The 23,235-nt window shown below is 43.3% G+C and overlaps 1 long non-coding RNA gene across 1 annotated transcript in view; it reads left to right on the plus strand.

Moving 5' to 3' along the window:
- LOC122805630 overlaps positions 1-22,901 on the plus strand; it is a 73,021-nt gene extending 50,120 nt beyond the window's left edge. The window contains exon 3 of the long non-coding RNA XR_006365392.1: positions 19,340-22,901. This is a non-coding gene — a long non-coding RNA (uncharacterized LOC122805630). The remainder of the gene's footprint in view (positions 1-19,339) is intronic.
- The last annotated feature ends 334 nt before the right edge of the window (positions 22,902-23,235 follow it).

A 23,235-nucleotide genomic window follows, 5' to 3' on the forward strand; every position in this document is an offset into this window, starting at 1 on the left:
TGTCACACCAACCACCTGCATGTCCTCTCTCACCACATCCATAAACCTTATCTTAGGCCTTCCTCTTTTCCTGTTACCTGGCAGCTTCATCCTTAGCATCTTTTTCCCCAATATACTCTGCATCCCTCCTCAGCACATGTCCAAACCAACGTAATCTTGCCTCTCTGGCTGTCTCCAAACCTTCCAACTCGGGCTGCCCCCTCTAATATACTTATTCCTAATCCTGTCCATCCTCGTCACACTCAGTGCAAATCTTAACATCTTCATCTCTGCCACGTCAAGCTCTGACTTTTTGTCAATGCCACTATCTCCAACCCATATAACATAGCTGGTCTCACTACCCTCTTGTAGACCTTCCCTTTCACTCTTACTGGTACTTGTCTATCACAAATCACTCCTGACACTCTTCTCCACCCACTCCATCCTGCCTGTACTCTCTTCTTCACCTCTCTTTCACACTCCCCATTACTCTGAACTATTGATCCCAAGTATTTAAACTCATCCACCTTTGCCACCTCTACTCCCTGCATCCTCACCATTCCTCTACCCTCCCTCTCATTCACACAAATATATTCTGTCTTAGTCCTGCTGACCTTTATTTTTCTTCTCTCTAGAGCATATCTCCACCTCCCCGGGGTCTCCTCCACCTGTTCCCTACTCTCACTACAGATCACTGTGTCCTCTGCAAACATCATAGTCCACGGGAACTCCTGTCTGATCTCATCTGTCAACCTGTCCATCACCATTGCAAATAACAAAGGGCTCAGAGCTGATCCTTGATGTAATCCCACCTCCACCTTAAACACATCCATCACTCCCACCACAGACCTCACTGCTGTCACACTACCCTCGTACATATCCTGCACCACTCTTACATACTTCTCTGACACTCCTGACTTCCTCATACAATACCACAACTCCTCTCTAGGCACCCTGTCATATGCTTTCTCTAAGTCCATAAAGACGCAATGCAACTCCTTCCGACCTTCTCTGTACTTTTCCATCAACACTCTCAGAGCAAACATCGCATCTGCAGTGCTCTTTCCTGGTATGAAACCATACTGCTGATCACTAATCACCTCCCTTCTTAACTTAGTTTCCACTACTCTTTCCCATAACTTCATGCTGTGACTGATCAATTTAATCCCTCTGTAGTTACTGCAGCTCTGCACATCACCCTTATTTGTAAAAATCGGTACCAAAACACTTTTTCTGCATTCCTCAGGCATCCTCTCACTTTCCAAGATTTCATTAAACAATCTAGTTAAAAACTCCACTGCCATTTCACCTAACACCTCCATGCTTCCACAGGTATGGATGGTTAGTATTTCTAATAAGTTGAAATACATGGTATGGGTTTCCTGGGTCATAGAGGGGGACCTGTAGCTTGCAAGGAAGTGGTATTGGATTTTACCTATGGTGATTTGAACATGGAGCAGCTCAGGTGCATTGTCCTGCTTGACCAGCCTTTTTTTATGTAAATAGAGACACTTCCACCTTTAGTCCCTGACTGTGAAGTAGCTGGCCTAAATATGTGGAGGGCATTATAACTTCACACTGTTGGTGTGCTGTCCATGGCTTTAAACCATGTCTCGGTGACTGCACAGACATCAGCTTTCTGTAGGGTAAAGAGAGCTTCTAGGGAGTGGAGTTTTGTTTAGACTCCTAGTATTGAGCAGTAATACCTTTAGATTTTCTTGGTTTTAATTTGCTATGTTGGAAGTACTTTGTTTGGCATTGCCTAAAAAAGGCACTATGGGGGAAGACAATTTTTTAGCTAATATTCAAAAGCCTACTGGGGGAGGGTCACTTTCTAGAAGCTGTTACAACTCCCTTCTTTGCTTCTGTGTTAGCCATCCAGTATTCCTTCCTAGTCTAGGATGTCTTTACTATGTCCCTGCACTCCTTTCTTTTGAGGACTTCCTCGACTTCCATGGTCAGCTTTCCTTATGTACCTTATTTCTGTAGCCTGTAGTCCTCACACATGCTGTTTTGAGGTGTGTCCATTATTCTTCAACTAGGCCTATTTCCTCCTCCTCTTGTCTTGGGGTACTAGAGTCCCAAGTAATTCTTTGTACTTTCTCTTCAGTCAATTTACATGCTTCTATTCATGGCTGAGTTTGAGATGAACACACACAGCATGTTTTGGGGGAGACCCACACAGAAGTACAGGGAGAATAGACCCACACAGAAGTACAGGGAGAATAGGCAATGGCCAAACAGGCATTGGCCGGAGGTCAGGATCGAACCCTGTGCATGGGAGGCGAATACCTTAACCATTGTGCTATACAAGTCTTCTTATACCTCTTTTAAGGTGTAGCATCTTTGTCATATGGTGTTGATTAATTTACAAGCTTTGGAAGCCAAGCCAGTATTGATTATTGTGGGTAGGCAAACTAGGCATTCCAAGTGATTTTAGTTGGTTAATTAATAGAAGCTTAGTGCCTCTGACTGATTTAACTGGCTTTGTTCATAACTGTACTCTGTTAATCTTGTCCTATTGACTTTAGTGGAGAATTTGAGGTGCAGCACTGAAACAATTTGAGGTGCAGCACTGAAACAATTTCAAAATGAAACTCATTTGATGTTAGGAGCCAGTGCTAGCAACTTTAAACAGTGAATGACAGGTCATACATGTTGCCTTTTAAGCAGTTCTCTTTTTTATATGATAACTGTCGCAGTCCACAAAAGTTTATATATTATTTTTAACCTTGTTAAACCACAACCCTCAGGACCTTTTAGTTGAAGCTGTTTTGTTTGGCTTACATTTTGCAGTCTTTTCAGGAGTAAGTAAGTTCTGAGAGTCTACACATTCAGCCTAATCTGAAGAATTCTTCTCTTGCCTATTTAATCAGCTAGTTTGGCAGGCCCAAGTGTATACCTTGGAAGGTGGTTTTCTAGGGGCATTTTACCTCTGCCTATAGCAGCTCGGAGGTGCAGACCCTTATTTGGTGGAAACACAATTTGGTTTATAATAGGGGTCATGTACCCTCCATGACTAAATTAGATTTCCTCAGAAAAGGTGGTTTCAGATCTAGGCCTAAACCAGCCCCATTCACCTCTTAGGTTCATAGGTTCATACTAGGCTATCTGCCCTAGGGCATTTATAAGCCTAGCCAGAATGTGTTTGGCTTTCGCCACCCATTTTAAATTTATTTTGCTATGCCCTTTTTCGAGGTTAGTATACTGTGCCTCTGTCTAAAAGTGACACAGAAGTGATACCCGGGGTAAACCTACGATCTCCCATCCACTCATCAAGATTCCTCTTGAAGAGAGTCAATGAGGGACTCTGCCTAACCTGGACTGGGATTTTATTCCAGAGTGAAGGGAGCCTCTGGGTTATGAATCTGTCCCTCCAGCATGTCCTATTTATTTCAGTGCTGAGGTTCAAGTCTCTCGAGCGTAGCTCGATGGGATTTGATTTTCTGAGGTGCAGCATGTCCATTAATTCCGGGTTGGACATGGCTTTATACGTCAGGCACAGATCGCCTCTGAACAGGCGGTATGCCACTGAGTAGAGCTGGAGTTTCTTTAACCGGCAGCATATGGCATCTGTTTGAGCCCTTTGATCCTCTTGGTGAGGTACTTTTGGGGTCTTTCCAGTTGCTGCAGGTGTCTGGTAAGGTACATCCCAAAAGGGGCATTGTACTCAATTATGGGCCTGATGAGGGATGAGTAAAGAGGCACAATGACCTCCCCTGATCTAGATGTGAATCCCTTCATGATTAGGTGGGCTATATAAAATGTTTTTCTAACCACTTTGGCCACGTGGTTGTCAAATGAGAGATTGCTATCAACTTGGGTCCCCAGGTCCCTAATTACTTCTTCTGTACTTAATGGATTACCACCTATGTGGTAATTTGTGGGCACTTTGTTTTTGCCAAAGGGGATGACTATACACTTTTTGGCATTTAGCTCGAGGCCATGGCTCTGGCACCAGTTGTCTGTTTCTTTGAGGCCCTTTTGGAGGATGCTTGTGTCGGCTGGAGAGTCTATTATGGCGCCCAGTTTGCAGTCATCTGCGAACTTGGTCAGCCACAGTCCTTCCGTGTTGGCCTGTACCTCCGAGAAATATATACCGAACAAGAGAGGTCCCAGGACAGCCTTGTGGGACACCACTTGTAACTGGTTTGGAGTCTGACATGGCTCCAGCAATTCTAACCATGTGGGTTCTGTCCTTGAGCCAGTTTGCAATCCATCTAGTGACATAGGGGTTTATATTTAAGCTGGTGAGCCTATCTATAATGCCCGAGTGAGGTATTGTATCGAAGGCTTTTGTGAGGTCCATGTAGGCTGTGTGGACCAACTTCCCCTCGTCAGTGGCCTTGGTGACTGTTTCAAAGAAATCAACCAGGTTTGAGGCAGGATAGATATTTGCCCTTTTGGTGGGGGGGTTGCGCTGAACCTGTCAGCTAGGATGTTGGCAATGTCTGTGGGTTCGGTGTATTTTTTGTCATTTTGGACTAATTCTGAGCATATCTGGGAATTACCACCCAGGTTCCTAACATAACTAAAGAAAGCCTTGTGATTATCCTTAGTGTCCTGTGCAGTTTTTCTCTCGAAGCTGGCCTTGGACAATTTTATGAGTGCCCGTAGCTTTTTGCTAATACTGATCAGTGATGCCTTCCCTTTTTGGGATTTTGTTCTGTCATTTAGTAGCTTCCTCTTTCTATTGTATAGTTTGTTTATGGCTGGGGTCCACCAGACAGGAGGTCTGCCTTTGGAGGATTGGGTCTTGGTTTTATTTGGGATCGCATGATCCATGCATTCCTGAAGGTGTTCATAGACTGCGTAAGGATTCTGCGGTCTGGGCCATATTTTCCACAGGCCCGGGGGCTTTGAAGGATTCCACCTCGGTTTTGAGGAGTGTGAAATTTGCTTTGGAGAAGTTTTTCACTGTGGTTTTCTTGTCTTCTATCCAAGGAAAGAAGCCAGTGGAGAAAGTTGACAGTAATGCACTTGACACATACCACCACTTCAGGTTCTGTCTGAAAAGGAAGACACAATAGTTAGGTCTTCCTTGTTTCATGTTAGAATGGACTTGGCATTAAGTGAACTCTGTTCAAATAGATAACTGCTTTGACACTTGCAGCTGGGCAGTGAACTGCCTATTGTAAAATGCTGTCAAAGACCACTCATTGAGAGATATGACTGTTTTCAGTACCTGTTGTTGGCATGTCGATTGTGGATATTTGTGCCACAAACATTTGGTCATCAGATCACACCTTTCCCAAGCGGTATTACCTGAACCATGATTTCAGGAGTTGGGATTCTTTTATAACACAGAGGCTTTAGGAGTCTGCTTTCTGAGCAGTGGCCCTTTGGCTTTCCTCTGGCTCTAGCCTCCCAAAGGGATTTGAGTTGTAATGCTTAGTATTTTTCCCAAGTTACCTATTGCAAAGATCATTTTTTACCTCTCCCACTGGCAGCTAGATGGGATATGTGAAAGAAAAATCAAATCTAAGAAATTGCACCCAGTAAAACTGAAGCACTGACATTGACCATTAGAAATATACTGTTTTACAGTAATGTAGAATAAAAAAACTTGCACTGCCTATATGGGAAGGCAACCCACTTCAATACACTAATTTGACAATCACATAACCAAAGAATAATTCAAGCATGGTGAAATAGGTGGTATCTTTTTTTTCACTGTGTGTGTGTCAGTGAACAGTCAAGTTGAACTCCACTGCAGTTCAGATATCTCACAAAGCAGCACTCCAAGTATCAGACAGAAAACAAACAAAAAACAATAAAAGTCTGAATGCAGTCAAACATAATTGTATAACTGGAACTTCAAAAACAGTAATGCTTAACTTCAAAAACAGTAATGCTTTAAATTCAGGGCTTCATAATGAATGTCTGACAGTTTTCTAAGAGAGTCATAAAACATCAAGTTTCTGAAGTCAGTCTTAGAAAGTGTCAGAATCACTAAACTGTGACTGCACTTGATGAAAGAAATGCCAACAGAAGCGTTTATGGAGGAGGCAAGTCTCCAGCATCCCTAACATCGGCGACTCTGCCCTCCACACCTCCTGCTACTTATACATTTCAGTTCTTCAGATCACACTGTTGCAGAGAAGAGACAAATCCACAAAATAATGCAGTCTGCCTTCACTGTGAAAACCCTGCTATTGATCATTACTGATTGATAATTTCTGTCTCTCATTCGTGTTTCAATAATAAGCCTGTACCCAAAATTCAGGCATTGCTGTAATGGAATCCAGTGTTACAGGATGCAGCAAAGTATGCTCCACTATGAATGCTGTCTCTGTTCAGTATCATTGAATGGATTTCCTTGTAAATACAGCCAAACATATTGTTTGTTCTTTGTTGTGTAGTGCATTAGAGGTCAAACCAGAGAGTGCAGAGGTGCATTATGTTCTCTTTAAGTTTGCATATAAATATGACTTGTGCTGGTGGGGTTGTATGCCATGCATAGAAACTAAGATTTTTCACATTTATGCAATACAACTAAGATTTTTCTCATTTATGCAATGCTAGGTATAATTAAAAAAAATGAGATGTAGGCAAATGTTCATGACAGAGGGCCGTCTTGAAAGTTAAATGATGCAATGCATTTATGTTGCATACACCCACTGGGCAGAAGTTTGCTTTATATCTATTTACTCAAACAGTGTGTGTAGAACTGAAAGTTATCTTACTCTGGGACACAGATGCAGGTTTTTATGTTAACCAGTAGGATATGTTGTCATCCAAGATCATAGTTGTGAGTGAGGTGGATCAGAGATGCATATGATTATATAAGGTTAATTCTTTAAGGACAGGGCTAGTTTCTAATGCGTTTAGCTATAATGATATTTGCTCTTGTAATCGATTGCCATTCCCTTTATGAACATGAGCATTGTGCTGATCAAGAATCTGATGTATAAGGGTGTGTAGTCATTTCGTTTCCTTAATATATTTCACTGACAGTACATTACTTAGCTTAATCGCAGCTGCAATTCACCTTCACCTGCCACTGGAATGAGATGGTTCTTTCAGAGACTCACCAAGACTTGTTCTTCTGCAATCTTGAACCTGGTCTGTTTGCCTTCACTGAGTGTTCCTTTACCCTGTGTTGTAAGGGTAGGTTAAATAATAATGTATCTGATGTTGTCCCTTTCATTCCTTCTCATGGTTGGGTCATGGATCCGACCCTTGGATCCAACTCCGCCGCATTCTTATAGACTAGGATCCAAGTCTCAATCTCCTCCTTATTCCCATAATGCTCTGTCCTCTGTGTAACCTCTTCAGATCTTGATTGCCACCAGCAGTGACGGACGTCGTTTCTGGATTCTCAAACACTGGGAATCTCTCAATAGTCTTTCGACCTTTTAGCAGATAAGTCATTTTTCTTTGATTCCTTCCATTTTCCTTGTCTCCCTTAGCAGTGCAAGGTTAGAAGTTCTTTCCTTTTTGGGCTTTGTCCACCCTTTCTTTCTCTTTCTCTCTCTCTTAGCCGTTGGTCTGTGTGTGTGGTATTGTACTTCTTAAAAAAAATAAATAAATAAAATAAGATTTTTTTTTATATATATATATATATATATATATATATATATATGTGTGTGTGTGTGTGTGTATATATATATATATATATATATATATATATATATATATATATATATATATATATATATATATATATATATATATATTTAGATATTTGGATAGTTAGTCATTTAGATTTATATCTACATAGTTAGCTCAGTACTTCTGCCTTCCTTGAATGTATTTTTGTTTGTTATTTAAGGCTTCCTTGGTAGTGTTTTTTTTTTTTCTCAGTTGGGTGCATGTTGTGTTCTTCCTTCCAATTGTGTCTGATAAACCAACAGGTTTTAAATGGTGCTCATAGTGCTGGCACAAGTTCCCTCATTCTGATACACACAACCTATGCATTTATTGTCTTGGGCCTGAACATTGCTCCATTTGTGAGGGATTTAATCCCAGAGCTATTTCTGACGTCAAAAATAAACTTATTCTCAAGGGTCTTTTACCTGCTTTGGATACCTCTTCTAGGTCTCATACCCCCTCCAAGAGTGTGGCAAGGTCGTCTGACTTGAAATGCTCTCAAGTCCTTGAGGGAATCATCGGAGCCACCTTGAAAAATTCCATGACCTTCGGTTCTGACAGGGTGAGATCAGAGACCCACCTCTGCACTGCTGGATCCAAAATTCTCTTCAGATCTGAGCGGTGTCATTCATGTAGTCAGTTCTCTTGAAGCTTTGACTTCCACCTCGTATCCTAGGGCTTCACTCCAACAGCAAGGAGGTCTAACAGGGCATCCCCTCTTCTTTCATGACCTCCCTTGAACACCCCACAGAAGAGATCCCTCACAAGAAGACATGCAAGAGGAAGCACATCAACTCCCTCTTGGAGTCCATTACCAAGGACACTAACTTTGATGAAGGGGAAGAATCCCAACAGTCACCACTGGAGGACGTCGTCTTTGGGGACATTTTAGAGATCCTGAGGCAGAGCGCTGGTTGGTTGGCCCAGCCTCCTTCCTCGGAAGAGTCTGTGTTTTTGGAGACTTTCGGGACAAGCTCATCTACATCCCGGGTGATTCCCCCAGTGGATGAGCTCATGGATTTTGTGTCCCGCCAGGCCTGGAAGGAGCTGGACACTATCAAACTGATTCCAAAATGACCAGATAAGTTCTTGTCCTCCTCCTAAGGGCAGACCATACCGGACCCAAGGGTATTGCGGTTGATGCCATGGTTGTGACAGCAGTTACCAAGGAAGAGTCATCTGAACATCCGCTGAACAGGGAGTCCAGAGCGATAGGTTTGGTAAGTGCGTTTACGCCTCTGCCACTTTCTCACTGAGTGTTAAACTACTTGGCACATTTTACTCGATTGCAGATGGATCTGGTTGAGGAACTCAGACCCTCTAGCAGAGACCATGTCTGTGGAAGACCAGGAAAGTCCCCCCCCCCCGCCCCACTGGCAACTCTCTCATGCTTGTCCAAGTCTTCCATGAGGCTCATCTCCATTCCACAGAGGGTGTCTCACAGGCAGCCGGCTCAGGCATTACTATTAGAAGGTATGCCTGGATGAGGTTTTGTAATTTCGCGGAACCCTTTAAGGCATGCTTTGTGAATGCCTTGTTTGGCTTCTGTCTGGGACATCTATCAAAGAGGTTCCTAATCTGCAGTGAGCAGGAAGTGAAGACCTTGTGTGCCATCAGGGTCTGGTTTTCAAGCCCTCAGTGCACCTTTTCTAGAAACCAGAGTAATGGCAAGAAAACGTGGTTCTGAATATCTCTGGGGGGGGGGGGTTCCCAGGATCAACATGAGGATTCTTCCTCCAGAGGCAGAGAGGAGGTTTCAATGGGAGACTCCACACAGGGGTAGAGGGGGACCACAGATATCAGGGTTTCAGAGAGCCTTTCTCTGACAAGTCCCATCAGTGCTCCTGAAGCACTGCATGACCACTCATCTCTGGAGGCAGTTGGGGGTCGTTTTTCACTGCACCCAGCTGCCTGGTCCAATGTAACACAAAACAAATGGAGGATCCTAAAGATTATGTCCAGAGGTTTTTACATCCCCTTTTCCTTCCTGTACCAGAGAGGTTAAAGAAACTTCCCAGTGTTCCACCCAGTCAGAAGGAGTATGCAGTATCAGAAATTCAAAAACTACTGCAGAAAAGACTCCTCCAAAAGGTCCCAACTGAACAAAAAGGATTCGGAACTTACTCGTGCTTCTTTTAGTGCCAAAGAAAACTGGGGACCTGAGACCCATTCTGGATCTAAGCAAGCTAAATGTGTATGTAAAGAAGGCAATGTTCCGAATGGTTACGGTTCAGTCAGTTTTACCGCTGTTGCAAAAGGATGATTAGATGTGCTCGGTGGACCTACAGGATGCATACTATCACATCAAAATAGACAGACACTCCAGAAGTCAGCTGCGCTTTCGGCTGGGAGCTAGCCACTCTCAGTTCCGACCTTTGCCCTTTGGACTCACCACAGCCTCCAGGGTGTTACCAAATGCATGGCATTAGTCGCAGCTCACCTAAGACTGCAAGGATTCCGGGTGTTTCCATATCTGGATGACTGGCCCTTCACTGTCTTAACCAGGCATCAACTAATCCAGGTCAGAGATTACTTTTTCAGTCTTGCCAATCATTTGGGTATCTCCATAAACCTGACAAAAGTCAAATCTATCTCCAGTTCAGAGTTTAGAATTCATTGTGGCTTCTTTGCACACATCGAATCGGATTGAAGCTGTATCCCCTCATTGTGTATAGACATTGAGAGTCCATGTTCAAGCCATTTTAAGTCGGCCATCTACATTGGCAAAACTGATACTTCAGGTTCTTGGATCTGTGGTAGCTACCATTCCCTTCGTCCAGTTAGCAAGGTTTTTTTATGTGAGTGCTTCAGTGGACCTAGGCTGTTCAGTGGTCTGTTTTCTACAAGCCTCTATCTGCTCCTATCAAGTTGACTTCGGTTTACAGAAAATATCTCCAATGGTGGCTTCTGTCAGATGACCTGACAATCAGCATATCATCCCCCCCCCCCCCCCAGCCACGGTGACCACGGACAATACTCATTTGGGGTGGGGGGCATTTCAAGGAAAGATGATCCAAGGCACATGATCACGCACAGAGATCAGATTGCATATAAATGTTCTGAAGATATGAGCAGTCCTTCTCACTTTGAAAGCTATTCACGACATTCTCCTTTTAGGAACTATTGCGATCCACATAGACATGTCAGTGGTCTGGTCCATCACCAAACAAGGAGGAATCCACTCTTGCCCCTTGTGCAGAGAGGCCATGAGGGTCAGGGAATGGGTGATGTCTTTGGACTGCTTTCTGTTTGCAGTTCGCATACTGGGGAAGTCCAGCATTTTGTTAGACAAACTCAGCAGGTCCATCCTGACCCCTTATGAGTGGTCCCTCAGTCAAGTCAGTAGCGGACCTGATCTTCAGCATTTGGGGCCAACCCTGCTGCAGTCTATTTGCATCCTTCCAGGACAACAAGTGCAGCAACTACTTTGTTCTGATCCGCCCCTCCGGGGGCTCTGGTTCACAATTAGCTGCCTGGTCTCCTCTACACTTATCCCTCTTTACCCTTGATCTCAAAATCTTTACATAAAGCAAAATGGCTGAAGACCTTGGTAGTCCTCATTGCTCACTATTGACCTTGTCAGATTTGGTTCCCCTTTCTCTGGTCTCATCTAAAGTATCCTCCATGGATTCTGGAACCAAGACAGGACCTCCTTCATCCGTTAGAGGGTTTTCATCCCAGTCTACTCTCCCTCACACTGACTGCTTGGTTTCTCCACTCCAGTAATTGTACACGGGTCAAGGCTTCCTCCCCCATCTGAGATGATATACTAGCTTCCCAGAAACAGTCTACTAAAAATGTTTATAGGAGTAAATGGCAGAGATTTGTGTTCTGGGCCTCCAAAGAGGAACATTAACCCCTTTTTAGCCCCGATCTCTGCCATTCTCTCCTTTACATCTCTTTTCAGAGATAGATCCAGTTATTCTGCAATCAACCTTCAGTTGGCTTCAGTTTTGAACTTCCATCTGGCAAATATTTGGGGCTTTTCCAATACCTCCAAATTGGACAGAGCAGTGGTGCAGCGGTTGCATTGTCGCCGCACAGCAAGAGGTTCTCCTGTTCGATTCTCCACTGGGGTGCCTTCTGTGAGGAGTCTGCATGTCCTCCCTACGTTCGTGTGGGTTTCCTCTGGGTGCTTCGGTTTCCTTCCACGTTACAAAGACTTGCATCTGGAATGTTTTTCCCCGGGCCTTCGCTGAAAATTGGCTTCGTTCCCAGTTGGACTTTCCCGGTAAACAAATGTTAAATAAAATAAATGTAAGGCCTTCTTGAAGGGAATCTTTCTCCTTAGACCTCCAGTTAAAGACCCTGCTCTGCCATGGGATCTTTAGTCCTTCAAGGCCCAACTCGGAAACCTTTTCAACCAGCTAGTGATTGTGACTTGAAGTTCCTTTCTGGGAAGACCGTCTTTCTGATCATGATTACTTTAGCAAAAAGGGTTTCGGAAATCTAGGTGTGGTCATCTTATCCTCCTTACATCACTTTTCATAAAGATAGTGTCCCTATGTACTAATACTACTTTCATGCCCAAGGTTGCCACAGAATTCTAAATTTCTGTAACAAGGGAGAACATATGTTGCATTTGCTTCATGTTCATAGACAGTTGCAGTTTTATCTTCATACAACAAAACATTGTCGAAAATCCAATCAGCTGTTTGTGTCCTCCTTGCCGAGTCAGGCGATATCTAAAGTTACTGTTGCTAAATGGATACCAAAACTGCATTTATTTGATTTATGCCAAAAATGGACTACACTTGACTCATCCTCCTAAGACTATGTCCACATCATCTTCTTTTTCTTCCAGGGCTTTGATGGACTATATTTGTGCTGCAGCCTCCTGGTCGAAAGCTCATACCATTGTCACGCATTGCAAATTGAACATTGTTTCCAGGAGCAGGGCTGCTTTTGGTCCTGCAGTGCTCCAGCATAGCCTTTCTTGAGGCCACCCAAGAGTTGTATAGCTGGGGACTCTGACCCAAGCATGAGAAGGAATGAAAGGGACATCAGATTTATAAGTTACATGCTTACCATAACTTGACATCTGTGTTGTCCTCTTTCATTCTTCCTCACCTTCCCTCCCTACCATCCCCCTACTCAGGGCTCTAAAAGACCTGTGGGAGAAGTGTTCAGGGACCTGGTGTTTCTGGTTTGAGGCTCTGGTTTCTTAATTCTTTCTCTCTATGGACTATCAGGGATTTGGGCAGCAAACTCGATCTGAGGAGGTTACGCAGAGGACAGAGCATTATGGAAAGAGGGAGGATCTCGAGACTTTGACGCTAATCTGTAAGAATGTGGCCGCGTCTGTTCAGAGGGTTGGGTCCGTTGACCCAACCGTGAGGAGAAATGAAAGAGGAAAACACAGATGCCAAATTATGGTAAGTACATAACTTATAAATGTGAAGTTGTTCAATCTCGCCGTTCATTCATCACTGATGGGTTCAGGGCCGATCCTCTGCTCTGACACGACCGACTAGCAAGCTCAAAGTTCTCCAGTAGCTCGAGACCCCACCCCTTATCCCACAATGCACTGCTGGAATTACCTCCGATCTAGTTTGCCATGGCACGGATCCCATAGGCGGCCTTAAGCATAGGCCAACTAGGCGACCGCCTAGGGTGCCACTCTCTAGCAGGGGTGCTTTTCCAGTATTTATTTGGTGTAGGTAGACCAGGATGGGGGCACTGGGTGGTGTGGTGGGGGTGCCACGGAGCCCTTTTGCCTAGGGCACCAGTTGATCTAAGGCCGCTCCTGCCGGATCTCTTGGTTTCCAGCTTGGCTCGAGACTTTATTGGGAGTTTTTCAACTTTCAGCAAGTTATATTTTCACTTTTTTTATATACTTTGTTCTATTCATAGTAGCAGATGTACTGGTTAGTAAATAGTACTTTTTTCTGTGCTTTTACCCCTTTCCTCAGTATTCTATCTTGCCTTCGGCCTTTTGGCCTCAGGATTAGTAATTAGTCAGTGATCCCCTTTGGGACTATTGTTTTGGATCTCTAATTACTGTTTGTAGTTATTAGTTGTTAGTGCCCCTTTTTGGGTTGTGTGTATGTTTGTGCAAGTTACTTGGTTTAAAACGGGTCTTAGTTAATCAGTGTGCTTGAGTTGTGTAATGTCTGAAGATAAGGACAAGCATCCAAAGTCTGGGTTTAAAAAGTGCCCAGATTGCGGACAGAAAATGTCAGTCACAGATGCCCGTGTTCAGTGTGTTTACTGCTTGGGTGAGGTACATCTGCAAGAGTCTTGCAGCATATATCATTCCTTTTCCACAGGAGTATTAGCTGAAAGGAAGAGGAAATTGATTGATAGGGGTGTCATTAAGCACCCCTTTTCTGAGGCATTGTCTGACAAGGATGGAGCCAGTAAATCGTCCAAATCTTCTAAGTCTTCCACTGATTCTAGATCCAAGAAAGGAAAGAGGTCAGAAATTGTGATGACTTCGGCTCCACTGCCCTCTGAGCAGACAGTCTGTTCTTTTCAGAACCGGGACACGGCCTTGGAACCGGTTACCGAAAAACCTCCTTCCATGTTGCTCCAGTTGGCTCCATCTGTCCACTCTTCCAGGTCCTCTGTCAGCTTATCTGATCTGGATATGGACCGGCTGGTTCAGAAACTCTTGAAGGCACCAGGCCTAGTTAAATTGCTGTCGGCTCAGACATAACCGTCGGAACCGAAGACCACTACCCTTGAATTGTCTGCTCCTCCTCCGAGCCATATCAGACATTCGGAGCCGGAAAAGGCTGACCTGATGATTGTGGATCCCTTGGAGCCGACACCTGCTCTATCTGCTCGGACGTTCTCCGCACCGACTGGGGACTCTGGGAGCCGACACTCTCTGGTCGGGTCCGAGGAGGATGGCCTCACTGACCTGTCGGTGCCGAATCTTACTCTCGTGGCCTTGGCTTGGGTGAGCTCGGCTCCTACCTCGGGCTCAGAGCCCACGGCTTCAGTGGGGGAGGAGATCACAGCTCCATCGGAGCCAAGGTGCTTTCGATGCCATGAGGCGAGTGTTGTCTCCCAAGACTTCCTCATCTCAAGGTCTGGCCTCTTCCTCCCCTAAAGTGCTTGTCTGTTTCTGTTTCCTCCGGTCCTCCTAAGCGTAGAGACCCAGAGCCTCAGGTAGCCCCACAGGGTTCTCCCTGCTCTTCTGAGTCCTCTCCAGAAGTTCCCAGGAAATGATTATGCAAGAGGAGGCATTTGGACCCCCCCCCCCAGGAGTCGATCACATCGGACACCGTCCTGGATGAATCAGAAGGGTCCCCCAGATCCCCCTCTGAGGACATCTCCTTTGCGGAGATTCTTGAAATCCTTAGGCAGAGGGGTGATTGGCAGTCCAAGAGCCCTACTGAGGACGAGTCGGTTCTCCTGAAGGCGTTTGGGTCTCAACCTTCCACCTCTTGGGTATCTCCATCCTACGATGAGCTTATGGATCTGGTCTCTCGTAGGGCGTGGGAGTCTTCAGAATCTATGGAACCTGTTCCTCGGAGGCCTAATCAGCCTCTGTGGATAAGTCCTTTTTGACCAAGGGAGTCCCTATTGATGCCATGGTGGTGGCGGCAGCCACCAAAAAGGAAATGTTTGAGACTTCCTCATCTATCCATCCTCCTAATAGAGAATCTAGGATCATGGATAGATATGGGAAAAGCATGTTCGGTTCAGTGACTTTTTTACTCAGATCACTGAACTACTTGACACATTTTACCAAACTGCAGAGAGATCTCCTTAAGGAGTTGGGAGATGCTCTTCAGGGTGCTATAGCTTCGAGTGCATCCGATAAGATTGCCACTCAGCTCTCTACCCTCAATTCGATAGTCATCTCGTCCATGCGTCTCGTATCATACGCAGCTGATGGTTTGAGTAGAGCCGCAGGTACAGGAATCGCTCTCCGTAGGCATGCCTGGATGCGACTCTGTTCCTTCGCGGAACCCTTCAAGTCTTCCTTTAATAATACCCCATTTGACGGCTCATCCTTGTTTGGGCCAAAGGTGAAGGAGACTTTAATCAGGCGTGAGCAAGAAGGAAAGACTGAAGGAAAGACTGTCTGCCATCGGGGTCTGTTTTTCCACCCCCACGCGACTCTTTCCCATAGGTCAGAGGGGAGGAAAGATGTGGTTCCAGAAAGCCCAAGGAGCCTTTCAAGACACACATGGAGAGCCCCCCTCCAGAGGCAGAGGAGGGGGTTTCAATGGAAGACGCCGCCTCGTGGCAGAGGGGGTCCGCAACACCAGGGTGACGGAGATCACTTCTCTGGTCAATCCTACCAGTGCTCCTGAAGGGAGGCCCGCCTGTCCGACTCTGGAGGCAGTCGGGGGGTAGCTTATATTTGTACCCCAAAGCCTGGCTAAATATAACAAATGACAGTTGGGTATGAAGTATCATTTCCAGAGGGTATTTCATACCATTCTCCACCCAGGCTCTTCCCGTCAAAAAAATCCTGGACGTTCCACCCAGTCACATGGGACAAGCAGCAATAGAGGTACGCCGATTGCTAGAAAAAGAGTCATCCATTCTGAACTTACTCAAGGTTCTTTTTGGTTCCAAAGAAAATGGGACTGGAGACCCATTTTGGATCTCAGCAGACTCGACCAATTTGTGAGAAATGAGAAAAGAGACGTTTTGAATGGTCACGCTACAGTCCATACTCCCCTTGTTGGGGAAGGACAATTGGATGTGCTCGATCGATCTCAAGGATGCGTACTACCACATAAAGATGGCCAGACCATCCAGAGATCACCTGAGTTTCCGGCTAGGAGCCAATCATTATCAATTCCGAGCTCTGCCCTTTGGTGTCACTACAGCCTCCAGAGTGTTCACCAAGTGCATGGCAGTAGTCACGGCTCACCTGAGGTGTCTTAAGATTCCAGGTGTTTCCGTATCTAGACGATTGGCTCCTTACCTCCACCACCAGACATCAACTTCTTCAAGCAAGAGAGGCTACTCTGACATACTGCGATCAGCTAGGCATTACAGTCCGCTTCAAAAAGTCTGCCTTGTTGCCATCGCAGCATATAATTTTTATAGGGACAGCACTAGACACGTCAGCCACCACTCTACGCCTTCCACCAGAAAGAATCTCCATTCTTCGCCAACACATCATGTCCCTAATATCGAACAGAGTACCAGCAGCAGAGGTATTGAAAGTTCTAGGATTGATGGCGGCAGCTATTCTAGCAATCCCCTTAACAAGGATGCATATGAGAATCCTTCAATGGCTTCTATTCACGCAATGGTCTTACCAAGAACTTCTAATGAAGGATCTTCAGTGGTGGTTGACATCTCTTCATGTCACAATAGGACGTCCTTTCATGCTTCCCCCTCCAGTTGCCACTGTGACCACGGACGCTTCCCCGATAGGGTGGGGGGGCTATTTCAGGGAAAGACTGCTCAAGGCACATGAACAACTCAAGAATCACATCTGCATATCAGTGTCCTGGAGATGAGCAGTACTTCTAGCATTGTAATACTTTCAGGACTCTCTTCCTCTAAGGACAATTGCAATACAGACAGACAACATGTCAGTGTTCTGGTATCTGAACAAACAAGGAGGACCAAGTCTTATCCCCTTTGCCGAGAAGCCCTCGGAGTATGGCAGTGGGCACTGTCATCCCAGCGCTTTCTGTTGGCAACGCAAATCCAACGTAATAGCAGACAGACTTGTTGCGCCACGAATGGTCCTTCAAACAAGAGATTGCAGACAGGATCTTCCGCAAATGGGGCCAGCCTTCCTGCGACCTCTTCGCCAGTGACAACAACAACAAATGCAGAAGCTATTTTGCCCTAATTTCCACGCCAGGTCACTCCCCAAGGGATGCTCTTGTCCACGATTGGCCCCCGGGTCTCCTTTATGCATTTCCACCAATTCCCCTGATATCCAAATTCTTACAGAAAGCAAAGTCACTGGAACGGGCAATCATCCTTATAGCCCCTCATTGGCCTCTGCAGATTTGGTTCCCGTTTCTTTATCATATTCTGGAAGATCCATGGATCCTGGACCCAGTTTTGGACTTGACACATCCGTCAGGGGATCTTTACCCGTCATTGCAGACACTGAAGCTAACCACTTGGCTGCTCCAATTCCCCGCATAGCCAGGCTCTGTAATCTTTCCCATGATACTAGTCAGATTTTGTTGGCTTCCCACAAACCTTCCACCAGAAAATTGTATTGTAGTAAGTGGAAGAGCTTTTTCAATTGGGCTTCTTCCCACAACATTGACTCTTATCAAGTCCCATTGTCTTCTATCTTACAATTCTTGACAGAAATCTTCAACAAAGGAGCAGCGGCAGCTACGGTACGAGTACAGTTAGCTGCTATATCTAATTTCCATCTAGGAATTGATGGTTTGAATATTATGGCTCACCAATTGTCTAAGGATTTTCTAAAAGGCATCTTTCACATAAGGCCTCCAGTGAAAGACACCTTATTCCCCCTGGAATTTGAATTTTATGTTATTTCGTATCATTCTTCCTCCTTTTGAGCCTGCATCATGTTGTGAACTAAAATTATTGTCATGGAAAACTATCTTCTTAGTAGCCATCACTTCAGCCCATAGAGTGTCAGAGCTAAAAGCCCTTTCTAACAAGCCCCCTTACATGGTCTTTCATACTGACAAGAGTATCTCTCAGAACTAATCCATCCTTTCTGCCCAAAGTATGTTCTTAGGTTAACATTAATTAAGTCAGTGAGTTGCCCGTTTTCTTCCCTAATCATACCAACAAATTGGAATACATGTTGCATAAACTTGATGTTCATAGACCGCTTAGATTTTATTTGGACAGAACCAAAGACATTAGGAAATCAGATCAGCTCTTTGTGTCCTTTTCTGAGACCAGGAAAGGTAAACCAGTTGCTAAAACAACCCTGTCTAAGTGGCTGTCGGATTGCATCACCTATACATACACTTGTCATAAAATGCCATTATCTAGTAAGGTAAAGGCTCATTTAACCAGAGCAGTTTCTACCTCATCAGCCTTTCAAGCCAAATTGCCTTTGGATAACCTCTGTGCAGCAGCCACCTGGTCTAAACCTCACACTTTTATAACTCCATTACAAAGTGGATAAGGCCTCCAGGGACAGGGCTTCATTTGATTTTACAGTTCTGAAGAGTGTATTGCCGTGAGCCACCCAAGATCAGGGTGCTAGGGACGCTACCCATCAGTGATGAATGAACGGCGAGATTGAACAACTTCACATAAAGAAGTTATGTACTCACCATAACGTTCCATGTGAGTTGTTCCATCTCGCCTTCATTCTCGCGTCCCTCCCTCCTTCCCCCTCCTGGCTGACAATTGACCTGGAGGCTGTCTTCATCCTGGTTTTTCAATGTGTATTCATTCCTAGGTAGAATAATTATTGTACTATTGTATGGTACGTAGCAAACAAGATCTGAGGTAATTCCAGCAGTGCATTGTGGGATAAGGGGTGGGGTCTCGAGCTGCTGGAGAACTTTTGAGTTTGCTAGTCGGCCGTGTTGGAGCCGAGGATCGTTTCCGAACCTATCAGTGAGGAATGAAGGCGAGATGAAACAACTCACATGGAACGTTATGGTGAGTACATAACTTTTTTTTTATTTAGTTGTGTGTAGAAAATTAGGGGAAAAAAAATTTAGTCATACTGAGTAAATGAGTAGCAGATGGGTATAAATTTAATAGTTGATAAAATACACATTCATAAAGGTGTGAAATGGTTAACTGGAAGGGAATTAAATAGTAATGATTAGTTTCACAGTATGTCATGAAATACACTTAATACTGTATTTTGTCTTCTTTCTAGTGTATAAAGCAGTTGAATATGAGAAGAATCTACATATAGAACTGCCTGAACCTCAGTTCTTGAAGGCTAAAGTCATTTAATCCAAAGCAGTACTGAGAAGTGTTTTACCATGATGTGTGTGTACTACCAGGTTTTGCACATCTTCCACTGAATATGCTGTAGAGGACAATCTTGCTCCTTCGGACATAGTGATTCTTAAACCTGTAGAGACTAGTCCTTTTTGCAGTCATGCCAAATCCTAATGCTGCAGCCCAGAACACAAGTACAAGTTACATTTGTGTGATGTGTGGGGATAATTTTGTGAGGTTTGCAAGCCTCCGAGAACATCAGAAAGTTCACAACTTGAATCCCTATACTGAGCATTATCAAGCAAAAAAGGATGCTCTGATATGCGCTGAATGTGGATCAAAGTTCAGATATGAGTCGGAGCTTTTCAAACACAGACAGATCCATACTGGAAAGAGAGACACTCCTGAGAAGTATTCTGATTTAAAACACCTTGAAACTCAAAGAGATAGTGCTAGACAAAGTGGAGAGAGAAAATTTAAATGTGCCTCATGTGGGAAGGTTCTCTCAACCCGAGCAGCTTATGTAAACCATGTGCGAATTCATACAAGAAAAAAATACACAAATAATCATGGTAATGTGAAAAAAATTTGACCTTCAGCAAATACAGAAGTACCAGCAAATTCTCACCAAATAGACATGTGCACTAGTGAGAACATTCTGCCAAGTCGGTAAACTTTTTATGCACATATACTGAATTATATTGGAATGAAACCATTTAAATGTGTTAAGAAGCAACTTTCACAGCCACATCTTACCATAGACATGGAAATCCATAATGCAAAGGAAGACAATAACCTGGAAGAAGAATGTGATATGAAAGGACTTGAACAAGAAGTGGTATATAATTATCTTTGAATAGATGTGAAGGGTCAGCAATGCAGCATAAACAAGAAGAAAGCTTAGTACGGAGTATTAAACTGCTGCGACTTCCATGAATATAAAGTTCTAGCTATTAAATCAGCTTGCTCTTGTTCTAACTTATACTTTTAGTGCGATTGACTGGCCCTGAAAAGTGATGGGTATTTTGGAAAGGAAAACAAGAAAAGTGCTCCATGCATATTAAATCTTGACATGCACTGTTTTTTATATATAATCTATCACCTGGTTTGAGGGAGGTCTCCTAAAAATTGTATGCGTTTGTCTGCAGTCTTGAGACTGCATTATATATTTACCGACATCAGATCCAAACACAGTGGGGTGTCCTAAACCATGATGAGTCTTAAGATGACATGTTTGCTCAGGAGCATTTTGTAAAAGAGTGAATGTGGAAATCAAACCCAACTGTTGACAAAACAAAAAGAGAGAGAGAGAAAAAATGGGTAGCAGCAGAAGTATAAAAATGTGTGATATGAAGAAAAGGAGAGAAAACTGTAAAGCTCACAGTTAAAGTGCCAAGTGTAACAAACATCTAAAACCATATAATGATCTATATTTGACTCATGAATGGCTAAGAAGAGGAAAATTAAGCCAAAAGATGACATGTTAAGGATGGTAGCTCAAGTTAGTGGGCACCAAAACACACTGTTTTGTAAAATTTATTGAAAAACTGTGAGAGAAAAATAATAGCGGCAGTTGCATATTTTGAAGCTGGTTGTGAAATACTTATGACCTGAAGGTCTGCATACTTAAAAGCATAGTAATGTAGCATGATTGCTGCACTGGGGATTGTGCAAGCACCGCAACATACAGATAGCTGAGGCACATTGAAAACATGAATAAAAAAGAATGACTTAAAATGAAGAAGTACTTATAATATTGGATCATCTAATGCCAACAGCTCAGAAAATAGACATTAGAAAAACAAACATTTCAGATGAAAAGGGACAGCAGCATTAATTTCTGAAGCAGCTATACCCAGGAACTAGAGTATCTTGCATATTGAGAGACAGAATACCAGGATATGTAAGCAGAAACCAGAGCATTTTGAAGTAAAAATACTTGCATATACTTCCTGAGGCACATAGGAGCAATAACAATTTCAAACTTGCCTAAAGATGCTACCAGTATAGGTAACTCCATATGAACTACAAGAGGTTCTGGGTACGCTGTGAATATTGAGAAATGCATTCTTGGCAAACATCAAAGACTGAAGCAGTACTTATTTCATGAACTTCAATTTTTACCCAGACTTAACTGTGGGGTTCATTCTGTCACAGTATTAGAAACTCTAAATGTGTAGTAAAATTGAAAAAAAAAGTAGAGAGAGGATTTAAGAAGCGTGTAGAAGGTATGCCTTACCTGTCAGCATAAATGCAAAGTTACAGTACATGCAAACAGTGAAATGTTCTAACAAAATGTAGAAAAGATGGGTCTAAACTGCATGCATGCTTCTTCATGATGGCGAGAAAAAGTTTAGTAGTTCTGATTTGGAAATGTCTGGTTCTATTCATTTTTAAGAAGCACAAACAGCATAACAATGCAGGGAACCATTTAAAAATGCCTTGATGTTGAGATGTTTCTTGTGCCCCCCCCCCCCACCACTTTTTGCCATGTGGTAGTTAAGTTATATGAGAAAAGGGTAACATGCATGTACAGTTTGCAGGAAGAGTTTTAAATTTTTACTAGAAAATGTATTCTCAGAGGAAGGGGGAAGCACACCTGTTTTCTATATAGTATAACTTGACAGAAATTGAGACAAACACAAAATAAATTTGAAAGTGAAATGTAGATTTAAAGTAAATATTCATTCTAAACTGTACAGATGGAATAAACAACTGGCACAAAGTGCATACTGAATTTTGAAAAATGTGAAGATTTTAACAAAAGATTAAATAGCGAACAGGTTACTTTAATGTTGAGCACATTCAGTCTAAAACGTAGACTTCAGAACATAAATTGCATGTTCATTAAAACAGTTCTTTAATAATGAAAAAAATAGATTCCACTCAGTTACATGGTTCTTACCAGATACAGCACGATAAAAATAAAAACCTTAATTTCAAACATAAAACGTGAAAAAAAGCATATTCTAATGAAGTATTCCTCTCCTGTCCTTGTGTATTAACATCCCTACTGTTTTCTTGACATAGACGTTTGTACAAAAATATTTTGAAAAAGGATATTAAACACAGAATTTATGAGCACTGTTATGTTATTAAGAAGCAACAGACAAAAAATGCACTTTAGAGATGCAGCTTGACATGCAATGGCTTCTGAAAATGTCTGTGTATTTGATAGTGTAGATTTATCAGTCTGATGCGGAGATTACAAATCCACATTGAGGAAAAAGGGAAGCTGGGTGGCAAGTGGAAGTTAAATGTATCTGTTAGTCCCAGTTTAAATGATGTAATATCAATGAGAATCATTTAAAAATTTAAGTGACAAGAAAAGCAATGTGTACTTCATTAAGATTCGCATCTGTTGTTTGTTGTTCTTACCTGATTCTTATTCTTTTATTGTTTAAAGATTGGTCTAATGAATGTGTAATGCTTGTTCTGAAGAAGTTATGTTTTAAGAAGAAAGTGTTCAGCATTAAATGGCAAGTTGCCCTGTACTCCCCATTTTGTTTTATTTTATTTGTACCAACAAGGGGTTTTCCAGTCGGGTCTGTGTTAATCAAAGTCTAATTGCAGTGAACGGCTGTTCATCAAACCAAAGTCATTGAATGGCTATTCATCGAACGTTCACATCAGTGAACATTTTTCCCAGGGAAGGAAATGACTTGGCCAACGTACAGAAATTTGTCCTTTTCCCCCACTATAGTGTGATCTCAGAGTTGGTATGTATAAGTAGGGTGGGTGTGGGGGTTGTAGCCCACCACTTTGGTTGGTTTGATGTACTGTGGTTTGTGTGTTGGTCAAGTCATTTCCTTCCCTGGGAAAAATGTT

This window comes from Protopterus annectens, chromosome 6.part1 (genome assembly GCF_019279795.1).
Source record: "Protopterus annectens isolate FY-2018-M chromosome 6.part1, PAN1.0, whole genome shotgun sequence".
Lineage (NCBI taxonomy): Eukaryota > Metazoa > Chordata > Ceratodontiformes > Protopteridae > Protopterus > Protopterus annectens.